The following is a 13,380-nucleotide window of genomic DNA, read 5'->3' as shown; positions in this document are numbered from 1 at the left end:
GAAGGATAATGGGCCACAGCCCCAGATTGTTCTCCCAGCCTGCCATAAGAATGAGCCTGGGATCCCGAACACTTTTTGGACTATTAGTCCAAATTGCTTTCTTCCACAAAGCAGAACCAAAGCTTATCATATAGTAGGAACAAGTAATAGGTTTATTCCATGCTGAAAAAAAGAAGAAAGAGAATACAACGTTTCGGCCGTGGAGCCTTCTTCAGGTGTCACCTGAAGAAGGCTCCACGGCCGAAACGTTGTGTTCTCTTTCTTCTTTTTTTCAGCATGGACTAAACCTACTACTTGTTCCTTTGCAGCCTACGCATGCTGACGCAGCTACCCACCTGAACTATTATCATATAGTATATACTTGAGCCTCACAGGAGTAGTCTAGAGGAGAATTGGATGATAGATACGATATTACTTGATATTACATGGAGCAAATGGTTGCTGTAGTTCTTTTTTTAATAAAATGTAAAACAAATATTCCAAAAATATGATATACTGTAACTGCTGTTAACAGTTTGCACAATACTGTATACGTCATTTCTCCCTGGTGTTTCTGCTCATTCTAACAGTAAAGTTCATTGTTCACTGAACTTGTGCAGAACTTGTGGAGGCTCTCTAACACCCTAGTGCGGATTTGGGACATCAGTATAATTAGGATAACTGCGCAAGTTGGCCTGTGTTGTAGGGATTATAGAAACATTAATAACTCTAATGTTATGCTGGCAGTATTCAATCTGGTAACAGAGGGAATATCCATAGTGTTTAGTTTGTATGATAAAGTCAGGATGAATTGCCCTAGTAGACAGCTGGTTTGCTTTATAAATCAAAGTCAAATTAAGTACAGAATTACTCATATTGGAGTATGACTGCAAAGGGAACCACAAAATAAGGAGGAAACATATGTGAGTGGGGTCAAACATGTTTAACTACATCCTATCATGACACAAGACAAAGTTTCACATTTTATGAAACACTAGGGTTTAAAGTAATGTCCCTTCCAATTTTAGACTATTCAAATTCTTAGGTGTGGGAAGAACTCTGTGATTGACAGTCCTCCCATTTCACAGTTCACAAAGCATGTGAATGAGAAGAACTAATCTAGATTCTAGAGCCAGAGTCTCCATGCCTCGTCTCAGACGTCCCCAGTCCAGCAGGTTTTATATGTAGCCTTTAAATCCTCAATTTCTGTGATCAATTAAATAGGTGATGTATTAAATTAAGTAATCTAAGGAGATTCTTTGTAACAAAAATATGACTCTGAATCTTTCAGCCACCAAGAACCTGAATTCGCCTCTTTGAAACATGATTTAATTAATTGATCAAATGCATAAAGAGGTGTTCCTAATCTTTAAATAGCAGGTGATTTAAAGTGACCTATAAAAATAACTGGCCTGGGGCTCCACAGGATCTGATGTAATGGTCTCTGTCAGATTGAGACTGACACCTGCTGAGTGTCTTGTCTTTTGAATTATTCTCCATGTTTCTGTGTATCTCAGAACTAGAGATAATCTGCTCCCCTGTGATTTCACACCAGGTAATGAACAGTAAAACATTATTTGGCAAGTCTAATGGTAGAGTACTAGGGTACAGCGCTCACAGTATTTTTGTATTCCTATAGCAAATTGTTTTCCTACTGCTTTACTGTTTGGAGAACGCAAATATACTGGACACATGAGATATATACTGACAGGAAAACTAGTCAACGTACAACTTGGCATTGCTTGTTAATATGTATAGTATGTCCATTACAGCAGGTAGAAATGGAAAATAATAATGCAAGTGAGTATGCTTTAGTTCTATACCTTCCATTGATCAGTATATGGGAGGGTATTTTTTACCTCAAGCCCACATCCACAGAGGCAGAGAGCTCCTGCATACAATACATGAGCACCCTCCAGACTGGAGAGGTGTCACTCCTTGCTTCAACAGTGGGAGACTGAACATGTCAGAAACAAATAGGAACATCTTCCAAATCAGCACAGAACCCATCGACAAAGATGTAACAGCAAACACTCCTGTATAGAATGTGAAGTATACATACATACTACTTGAACTACTTGAATGTGAAGTATTGTAAGAAAGGTGACAGAAATATCTGCAGAGGGATGTGTACAGCTAGCTGAAATCAACAGGCACAGACCTGCGGATTTTGCTCATGTCAGGAGCAGGGAAAAATCTTCCAGGGAATTTCAACTTAGAAGGAGTGGGCCATTGAAAAAGTGCTGCAATGTGAGCAAGAAAGAATGAAGCTGGTTTTCCGGGTCAGTCCAGGGACTGTCCACTGGGATGCTGGAGGCAGATGTTTGCAATGTATTAAGGAATGGTGAGATTAATTCTTTCTTGCCATGTCTGTTTATCATTGTGACAGCACACTCCTCCAGCGGTTCACTACAGCGACCTTGTTAAGTGATTTAAATGACATGCAGCCACAAATTGGAAGCAATAAGTCGATGTGCAATATTTCTTACTCTGTGTACCATTCCTGACGTTGGCATAATGGTGGGCAATAATTGTTCACGCTGACAGCCAACCCCTTAACCCTTCCCCTCCTGGAATTAATCCAAAGCAACATGGCTGTCTTCTGTTCACCAGCTGCAACTGGGTTCTGGTACAGGATCCAGATTGGTCGTGCGGATTCGATAAGAGCAGTTTAATAAGTATAAGATGGATATGCTACAAATGTGTACTAATTTATTCGATGACTTCAGCATGATGTCTAAACCTTTGCTTTCCTGTAGAGAAAACAATTTACATAGTACAGTACATTACAATGGAGAGAAGGATATTCAGACCTTCTAACCCATTCGGGAGATAGTAGATGATTGATCTGAAGATCTTCTGCCTTTTTTTGAATGAGCCCCGGATATCGGCTTCAACAACATAGCTGGGCAGCTTGTTTCACAGTGCCTCCCACAAGTGCCTTGTGTTCTCAGTATTAAATTCACTCCTCTGGTTCTTGTTTTGTTGCTTATTCTGAAGAAGTCCATGTGGTTGACTTTGTCCATGCTTTGGAGGATTTTGAATCATTCGTAGCCTGCTCTGTTCAAGACTTAAAAAGGTTATGTATTTTCAGCCTGTCAGTGCTAAAGTGACGCAATTATTGGCATTGATCTCCTGATGAATGAAATGTTTACCTGGAACTCCTAGATTTTCATTACTCAATATGTGTTTTCACTATAGTGACATTCCAGTGTCTATACAAGCTTAGGAAGAATGATAAATGTATGTAGTTACAATGTTTACATTGTCCTTGGGGTAAAAACAGCAAATGTGTAAGTGTTCTTTGTCTTTTGGTACCTTTACATGTTCTCAGCTGTCTATCTGAGTTTCTTATTCTGACATTGATCTAAATTTTTCTCTGATATAAAACTCAAGAGCAGTTGTACCTTTAGCAGCTGATAATTAGCAACCTTTTTTGACTTTCCAATCACTCTTCTTTCTTGACACTATACAGCAGTAAAACACAACGCAGGTAAGAAGCTGCCTGATGTCCCCAGTAACCAAATCAAAGGTGGGTGTTAAAAGAACAGAAGGACAGAAATGAAACGAGCTATGACAGGAAACTGAGAAGAGCACCATTAGTTCAACACCCCCGGGCAAGATTTCCCACACTGCACACCAACCGCTGACAATGAATCTCCCTTTACTCTGCTAATCTGCTTCCAGAAGGTCTCAGCTTGAGGAGTTTAAACCTTTAATCTGCTGGGATTGATCTCTGCGTTGGCAGTCTCTCGTGGGTTTCAGTGATTTCCCAGCTTCAGTTTATAATTTGGGGTTCTGTTGATTTTTGTGCCTCTTGTTGTTGCGCCACTCAGCTTGCCTGACTGTTGCATCTTTTCTTAAAAGACCACCGGTATTCTTTGTTTGTTTGTCGGGAGACTGAGATTGGGATTTGATATTTTGTGTGGGGTGGTATTTTTATACTAGACAGGAAAGAGATCTCTAGGAATCATCACAGGCTTTCAGCTCTGCAGGTCCTGCTGCTTTTCATTCAGATTCTCCACCTCAACAGGGCTGTTCGGAAAAAAGTCTAAGTCAGGTTTCAGCACCTTCAAGGCTTTTATATCCTTCCCAAAACCTTTGTTTCTGCATTTTTTTACCTGCCAGTAGAAAGGTAACAGACAGTGTTTGTACAGGGCCTTTCATTGTGTGAATTCCTCTGCAATTCTTCTGACTCACCTTTGTTGTGCACAAGACTTCCTTGTCTGTTCCCATCCATTTCTATTATCATGCGTCCTCTGGGTGAAACATTCTAAGGATGCAGAGGTTTTCTGCAGGTATACGGAAATTGTGTGGCTTCTGATTATTTATTTTGCTAAAGCACTTCAAACCCATGTCTAATATTGCAATACGACACTTTAAAATAATTCAGAAGTGGTTCTGGAGATCACATTTTAGGAGGCATTACTGAGCCAGTCCCATCCTTTTGATGATGATAAAGTAATTCTCAAGCATGGATGTTTTAAAATCAGTTTAAAACACATACGCACAGCTGATTGAAATATTCCTCAACATACTTGGCTTTGGCATTCCTGGGTGTTGGAAATTCTTTCTTTCAAAGCATGAGCCCAGAAAACCAGCAAAGGCAGGTGAGGGCATGATTACTGTTCCTTTAAATCCAGCGCATTCTGGGCTTCTGCTGCTGATAAGGTTCATGGCAGAGTCTGCCATTTCAATTGTACTTATCTACCTCAGGCCCATGCTGCCTCCTGTTGTGCCTTAATGCAGCAAAAAGGTCAAAACCACAAACTTTCTTCAAATTTGTTTAGCTAATAAAAGTCAAACTGGCCAGCCACAAACAACAGTGTAATTGCTGCCAATATGCGGCACTAATCTGATTGTGGAGAAGAAAGAGTTTTTGGTTAGCCTCTTCATATCAAGTATTTTTTTTGCTCATAATCCAATTGCTGCACATTAATCCATGTGACTGGAAAGCTAAAAGCTTTCCCTTTGAAAAATCTGACTTTTTACATTAGGAGGAAACCAGAGAGTATCTTTATTACTAAAATGTGAAGAGAGTGTTTATTCTACATCTTCTACAGACTGGGAGGCTGTAAAACCAGGTTTTTTAAGGTTAATGATCAAGAACATGCTCTGGCTCTCTGGCAGATGATTACCTCCTGACTTTATAATCCTCTATCAACAGTGGTAATACATGATCCTTCAAAGAATTCTTTGGAGAACCTCGATCCACTCATGCAAACCTATAACCACAACTGACTATAGGGAAGAAAGGCACTAAGGGACAGCCTACCAGCTCATAGGCAAGCAATGAATAGAAAACTGGCCACCTTCATTTTGGGGCAGACCCTCTGGGGGACAAATTGAAGAAATCAGTCAATGTCTCCTGCGTGTTTCTGGGAGGTGAGAGGAAGGCAGAGCATCAGGTAAATACCACCCAAATTAAATATGTGCAACCTCCACACAGACAGACACCTAAGATGACCTCCCTGCTACCCGTTATGAAGATTAACATAGACATTTGACTTTGTGTTTACAGTGGCAAGGCTCTTTTCCAACTAAAACAGCCTGCTTTTCTTTAAGAGTTTATTTTTGCAGGTTTTGATATTTTGTGCTATACCTCATGATAAATGGAGAACTTAGTTCTGAAATGTTTGGCTTTATAAACACCCTGTTGTGTGAGAGCTAGATGAGAATGCCATAAAGCAGGACACTGATTAGAAGGGGTTTTGTAGAATCTAGAAATGAACATAGAGCCAAACATCAAGAGCAACACTAACATTTTCTTCCACCATCCGTATACCCCTTTCAAGAAAGGACTGTGAACACCTCTGCTGTAAATTCCAAAAATTGTTAACAGCAGCAGTCTGTAAGTTGTGCACTTGTGTGGCCTGAGCCTGTAAAGCATCTGAGAAGAAGAAGACCTGTGTGCAGAGTTCATGAAGAATCTCCTCCTTCTCTTGGTCAGCTTCCAAGTGAGGCTTCCAATTAAACCTTGAACTCCAGAAGAGGTTACGCCTGTGATCATTTGTGGTTTCTGAGTACTATTTCTCTTTTGATTTCAGGATGACGGTGCATCAGAACTCCTAAGGGACCCGCTGCCTCGTATGAGAATGAGAGCAGGAGAAAAACCTCTTGAGGGTCTCTTCCACTCTAAGGAGACAGGAAGCTCCTGTTGACAGTCTCTATGACATTGCATTGATCAGCAAGGCAGGTTAGTTAAAAGAGCAATCACAAAGAGGGTCTCCAGCTGTACTAAATGTAATGATATACATTGTGATGATATACCGGCTAACATACTGTCGCTCTCCTCACTCTCTCACTCTTCTGATCCATTATAATAAGTCAGGAGGAGTGCAGTGATGAAATGAATGTTCTACCTGAAAGAAAAGTATGAGCAGACCCAGCATCTGGTGAGCTCACTCTTTCCTGGTAATGCAGTCTGCTCCCAAACTGCTCACAGATTCGTTTTCGAAGATCAAAGCCCTGAGCTGGGGTTTGATCTCTTGATCTGTTTCATCCTCTTGCCTCCGTTATGTCAGTTTCGAGGTTCAGATTGCCGAACCAAGCTGAGGTGTGCACCAAAGCCAGAGCCTCCTACACGGCACTTTGAATCATCTCTTCTTGCTTGATGTGCCTCAAATTCTCCCACACTGGCGTACGATTGTGCAAACATCACCAGCAACGGAAAGAGAAATCTACATCAAGACTGTGTCACTATTTCACTTGAGAATGTGTTGTTTGTTGAAACAGGAATTATAGTCGTCAAAGAGGAATGTGTCACCCTAGTCATTTTAACACCTCAACTCACACAACACACGCAGGACTGAGCTGGTAAATGAGCAAAACCCAAGCCAGTTCCTGTCTCTGGCTGCAGAGAGAGAACTCAAGTCACAGCCCGTCTCCTGTCTCAGTGCCCTGGGGAAGTCAGGCACCAATGGTATTTTTAAGTACAGTAAATACTCCCTGCGGTTATTTTAGTTGGAAACGGGAAGAAAGCAAAACAAAAGATAAGATGGTCCAATATTTTCCAGACCTGATAAAATAGATTACCTGGTCCCTAACTCATAGCAGATGGTGCCCAAATCTGAGTACTGATTTTTTTTCCTTTTTATTTTTCTTGTTTTGCCCTTTTTTCCAACCTGCTTTCTAAATCAAACAGTCATATAAGGTAAAAACCTGTACTGCTCTTACAGGGCAGCACTGTCACTTCACAGCTCAGAGCTGTCAGGACAACCTCTCATCTGAATATTTTTCCTATCTTCGGGATTTTCAGAGCTGCAGGACTGTGATATTGTATTGCTGTCAAGGTGCCAGATGTTTTTGACAGTTCTGTGAGGCAGCAGTGAAACTCCTGCTATCTCTATAATAAAATAACAGGCAGAACGCTGGAGTAGGGCAGGTTAGGGATATTATCCAGATGTTCTCTTTTCCTCTGCTTAAGGGTAGCAGATGTCTTGTGAAAGTAATTTTTGTTGCAAATGACGCAGAACCAATTCAGTTATGCAAGTCCTGCTTTCGTTGATTTCTTCTTTTTAATTATCCGATGTGAATCTTAAGAGTTCTGTAACTTCCCAAAGCCAGCACTGGAATGTAATGCATCAAGAGAGGTGTACTGTATGTGTGTTGGCTCCATGATACCCAAAGATGCAAGAAGCTGTGTGTGAAATCTTGGCAAAGTGAAGAAATGTCTAAGTTCTTTTCAGTTTAAAGGCTTGCTCAAATCATAAAATAATTCTTTATCTCCAAATTTCTCCTTTGTTTTGAATATTGACTTTCCAAACAATACTTTTTCTGAATATTTCAATAACATCACCCACCCAAGCACACAGTGGCACAAAATACCTATAGATTTAAACTGCCGAGACTTAAAAGCACCAGTGGTGTCACCTTAGGGATGTCCTGACGTTCAAGCTCAATGGCAAATAAGGGTCCAGGTGGCCACAGTTTCAAAACCGCAACCATGGGCACTGCAAATACAGTTTGAAGTTGCAGTTTACCCTTTTAACAACAATTCACATTTCTGTTCTAATTTTGGCTTCCTAGGGTCTGGAACACATTTATAAACTAACACTTTGAACTTTCACAATTGTTTTGCTAGCTCATTTATTATGATAGAATAGGAATTCACTTTGATAAGAAAATAGCTGAAAATGGACACAATCCATCGAAATTAAGAGAGTCTGCATGCATATTAACACTGAATTTGTATCACTTAATGTCCCATCCTACAGGACACTGAATATACTTTTCTGGTTTTGATTTAATCCATCCATCTACTAACTGCTTCTTGCAATTCAGGGTGGCGGGGGAGCTGGAACCTATCCCAGCAAGCAGTTTTGATTTAATTTCTGGTCAAATGTTTTATTTCCAAAAACTAAGCATGTTTAACCCACTCCTACCCTCCTGCTCTGTGCCTTTAATATAGAGATTCACCAGTAAGTCAGGCGGAATTTAAGAATTCTGTCATAGCATCAGAATTTGGCACCAATAAGGTCAACCAAACCATTTTTCCTCGCATTACAATGGCTATTCTATGACAACTATTGCCTCACCCACTTGCTTTAACAGTTAGACAAAGAGTTAATGGAAACACAGGACAAGCCCACTTAACATAACTCGTAACCAAAGCGTTCAGTTTGCTAACTGCAATATATTTTGAGAACCTATTCCACCACCGTTACACTATACCCAGAGGATCACAATAATCTGATATATCCTCTTTGTTTTTGTATTTTGCCCTAGGAGGCAAATGCTTAAAAATAAAATCAATTTGACAAATGTGTTCTTCAGAAGAGGAGTTCCTGGGACTGTTCTGGAATCTTGAGAAGGTTCCTGAAGGAGTTCCAGGGCTGCTAAAACATCAATGGAAGGGAGAGGAAGCACAAAATGGCGGCAGATGTGGCAGCACTGTGCTGATTTATGGTAGCGATGGTGCTCAGTGCCAAGGTCACAGGGGCAGAGTGGAGGGGCTGCAGAGCAGGCCTCGGGTTCAGCACCAGCCTGCTGAAGCACGGCTCCAAGTGTCTGTTTATACTGCTGTGAATCGCGTCATTTGATACCTCAGATAAAGTCTCTGTTATTTCTGTAAATTCCTCACGGGTGACTTGATTTCAAATCCGATCTTCTAACTTTATGACCGAGTGGTTGCCTGTTTAATGAGACTGGGATATGGACAAAACACACCTTGAGCCTGACTTCAATTCCAGGATGCTATCTGCATGGAGTTTGTATGTTCTCTCTGTGTTTGTAAGGGTTTCCTCCCAAAGTCCAAAGTCAGACTTTTAAGTTAATTTTGTTCAGCAAAGTTTCATCTAACACCACAACCAAAATTTCTGAACTCATATTTTGTTTCCTAAAATGAAACATTAGATTCACCAGTTGGTTTTCATTGGATGCTCGTATAATTTAGGATGACAAATGGAGAGGCTCTTCCAACCCGTCCTTTGAGCCCCTGCTCTTTTGATGGGCTACAGGCTCCAAAGCAACATGAAAGAGCTTCGGATCCTGTTGGAGGAGAAGCGTGTCCCTCATGATATCACCTCAAGTCCGCAGGCACCTTGCAAGTCATCAGGGACTGTTTAGCTTGGATCTGAGATGACCTGAGCCAATTTATCCCATCCCTCCACCAGTTGTGTGCCACCATCTAGGGAGTCTCAGTCTCATTGTGAGGGGAGTTCGGTTGGTTGAGATGCCTATGGAACCATATACAGGTAATTGGGTATTAGTTTTATTAGAGATATCAGACCAAATATGTGCTCTTAACATTTGTCCTGGTCTTTGTAATAGCCTAACAACCAATCCTGGGTCATACTCGTGATGTAACCCAGGATTGAACTCCACACATCTGGATCAAAAAAGCTCAGACTGCACACGCACAGAGTATTTTTGCAGACCCCTCAGGAACAGCCTGATTCGGGGCTTTGTGAAAGTGCTTGCCTATTATTTTTGGAACTGAACACATAATTAGCCCTTGGCCAGAATGCGTCTTTCTGTGATTAAGGATTCTGTGAGTTCAGGTGTGAAACACTGAACAATAAGATACAGACTCCCATTACAGACGTTTCTTTTAACTATATGTCAGTGTAGGAAATAAGGCATTTTTCCTTCCGACATGGTTTCAGTTCGGTGGGATATTCACCTGGGGCCTACACACAGGCTTTACAGCAGATAATGACATCATGAGTCACTCAAGCAGCAGCTTCAGTTCCACAGCATAACTGAGGAGAACAATGACATTATTCCAGGTCACACTCAGGTTAGTGCTCCTCTCTGAGAAAGTGGAGATTAGAAACTCTCCAAATGTTGAGTGATGAGATACACAGCAGATAGAGAATCTTTAAAGAGCTTATTATCATGACACACACACATGGCTGGTTTCAATCTGATTTTAGAAACTTGGCCAGTCAGGTGTATAAACAGAAACATCCTTAGACTGTTTATTATCCAGATCTGGATATGGTGTTGTGAGAATAAATTGTACAGAATAAATAACTGCTGATCCAGTTTCAGCCTTTTTGAGAATATTAGGTGCCACAGCCAGTGCTCACTCATTCTGTAGTCTCTAAGGAGTTTTATATTTAATGACTTACATTTCAATACGATGATGTCAGTATGTAACCAATCCTTCATTTCAATTATGTTACACATTCCCTGGTTCCATCAGCAGTTGTGAAACTGTTAACTCCCTGAGTGCTTATTGCTTTTGTGTCTGTTTTTCACTGGACCTCACCTGAACTCTTTCAATTGCTGTAAAGACAGTCAGTCCGTTTTAATATCATTTAATCAAAATAGGAAAATTAATCTTCAACAGCTTACAACCCAAAGGGACTACGTTTAGTTGAAGAAGAGACCCAGAATGTAATTCCATTTGTATTTATGTTCCAGATTTGAAATCTAAAGAGAATTAGATTACAACAGCAAACCCCCTCTGAAATTAGCAGAAACAAGCAATGATAACATTCAGTTCTGAACAGCATCACCCACAGACCTCCAGAGTTCAGTTCTAGTTTCTGAACATCAAAAACAGACAAAAGGCCTTTAGAAAAGCTCCAGTCCTCCAGCAGGGTCTGTCCTGATATCAGAGATAGGGAGCTACAGTACGTCTTATGGCATCCTCTCTCCTCAAAAGACATGCATGGTTCAAGGCTGCAGTACCAGAATACAAAGATATCTCAGTTCCCAGTCTTGCCCTTTCTGCAGAGGATCTCTGAGGCTGAACAGGCAGAGCAATCATGTGGAGATTCTTTGCTCAAGACACTGATCAAACTCCCTTCACCCAAGTGCAGCTTTGGACACCAATTTACTTGTGACTCGTGTATTTTTTTTTTGCCTAAAAGAAATCAATTAAATGAAGAAAACATTATTTGGAAAGGATAAGTTGTGATTTCTTAATTTTGGTGGCAAATGCACCTGTTAAAAATATGTAAATGCTCTAAGATATTTTTACAGATACTTTACTTATACAGTACATGCCATATACAGTATATTACAGTATACATTTACTGTACCTTACATGCTATAGATATTTCAATAGGTTTTTGCATTAGATGCTGTCAATGTCACTAACATGCAAAAGCCTTAAACAGGACATGACAAGTCTGTTTTATCAATGCTTTTTGTTTTATAATTTTCTATAATTTTATCATATTACTGCACTTTTATTGCACTTTGACCACAGAATACCACACAGATCTTTACTGTCTGAGAGAAATGATAGGTATATAGGTATTCCAATAACATTTCAAAGTATGGAATAGGAGTGGGAAACTATTAAAACCACTGATATTTTCAACTTCCCACCTGGGAAGGTATCAGACTAAGTGAGAGAAACTGTATGTTTAATAATAGTAATCCTTGATTTAACCATATGAGTCAGCTAAGAGCAGAATCTCTTTTGCTGTAATGATCTGAGCAAGAGTATCACACGTCGATGTGAAACAGTGGGCAAGGCATGGAAAGAAGAGAACAACCAATAAAAAGGTAACATAACAGGACAGAACATAACAGAGTGACAGCGTGTTAACAACTGTACAGCACATCGCTGAGAATGCCCTTGGCCAGGAAGTGGAATAGTTTCTGTTCACATGGTCAGCATGATCACTTGCTCTAATGATGAAGCATAGAGAAAATCATGGGAACAAAATCGTCAAAGGGAGCTAAATGTGTAATATAGCTGTAGGTCTGGACGTCCATGTACAGTAACAGCCTTAAACATTCTGGCTAATGGACTGGGATAAACCTTTGCAGGCCAACAGGCAATGAATTCAGTGTCCCAATGTTTCAATCAGCAGTCATTCAACAACTCCTGCTGTAACTAAGTGATGTTTAAACTAATGAGATGTTTTGTCAGCTTTTGACAAGCACTACAGAGATGTACAGAGCACCAATTGGAGGGCATCTGACTGCAGAGTGGCAGGCACCCAGGAAGTTACCAGGGTCTGCATCTTGCTGAAAGCTTGGGTCGACTAAGCCTAGCCCCAACACCTGTGGTTTAAGGACATTTTCAATGTGGATTTGTACCGCAAGAGCCTGCTTTCAAGCAACTCGGTAAAAAAACGAAAAATCAAGGCTTCTCTAAAGAGACAATGAAAGTTCCCAGAGAGGGGTACAGCTGTCACTGTACACTGAAATGTAGTGTAGTGTGGTCAACACCGAAAACAATAGAAAGAAACAAAGTAGAAGCAATAGGATAGTTGCTTGTGAGAATTAGGTACAAACCTGGCAAAAGTGGACAATGGTTAGCTTTAATGGAGCCATCTGTCCTATCTTGTTCTCTTCTCTCTGGGATTAAGGGAAATATTTTTGAAAATAACCTTCTGTGTGTCTAAAGCATATCAAAGCCCTCTTCCTACATCTGGTGCTCAGACTTCACGTTGGCTGCACACCCTGCTGTGGCATTTAAATTTCATGTGACCATCTTATCTTCAACATGACATGTAGTCAAGGAGAGACATTTATTGGGTGCTTTATTACTGCCGGAGAGAAATAAAAAGCACGGGAGATAGTTACATTTCATTCCCTTAAACGAAACCTAAGCTGGTGTTCGTCACTTTAATTAAAACATCTGGAGCTTAACTGCTAAACAAATAAAGTACCAGGCGTTTATTTACTGCTGTGAAGTCATCTCAGTTTCCAGAGGCATGGTGTTAAAACAAAGGGAAAGAGCTCCCACAGTTGGTGAATGTCTAGACATGGAGTGCCAGAGACAAGTCCAGAGAGCACAGAACATAAAATTATTGGGGTTGAGAAGAGTTCCCGCATTGACTGCACTAGCAACCCCCTCTTCTTACAGCATCAACAACCAATTTAATCTCAGAATTCAACAGCTACTTTAATTTTTTTGTTATGTATTTGGGTAATCGTACTTTTGACAACCTGGAAGTAAAGGATGGATATATGCTAGGAATTCTTTTAGTT

This window comes from Atractosteus spatula, chromosome 21, assembly GCF_055471065.1.
Source record: "Atractosteus spatula isolate fAtrSpa1 chromosome 21, fAtrSpa1.hap1, whole genome shotgun sequence".
Classification (NCBI taxonomy): Eukaryota; Metazoa; Chordata; class Actinopteri; order Semionotiformes; family Lepisosteidae; genus Atractosteus; species Atractosteus spatula.
Note: the sequence above shows the minus strand (reverse complement) of the source record.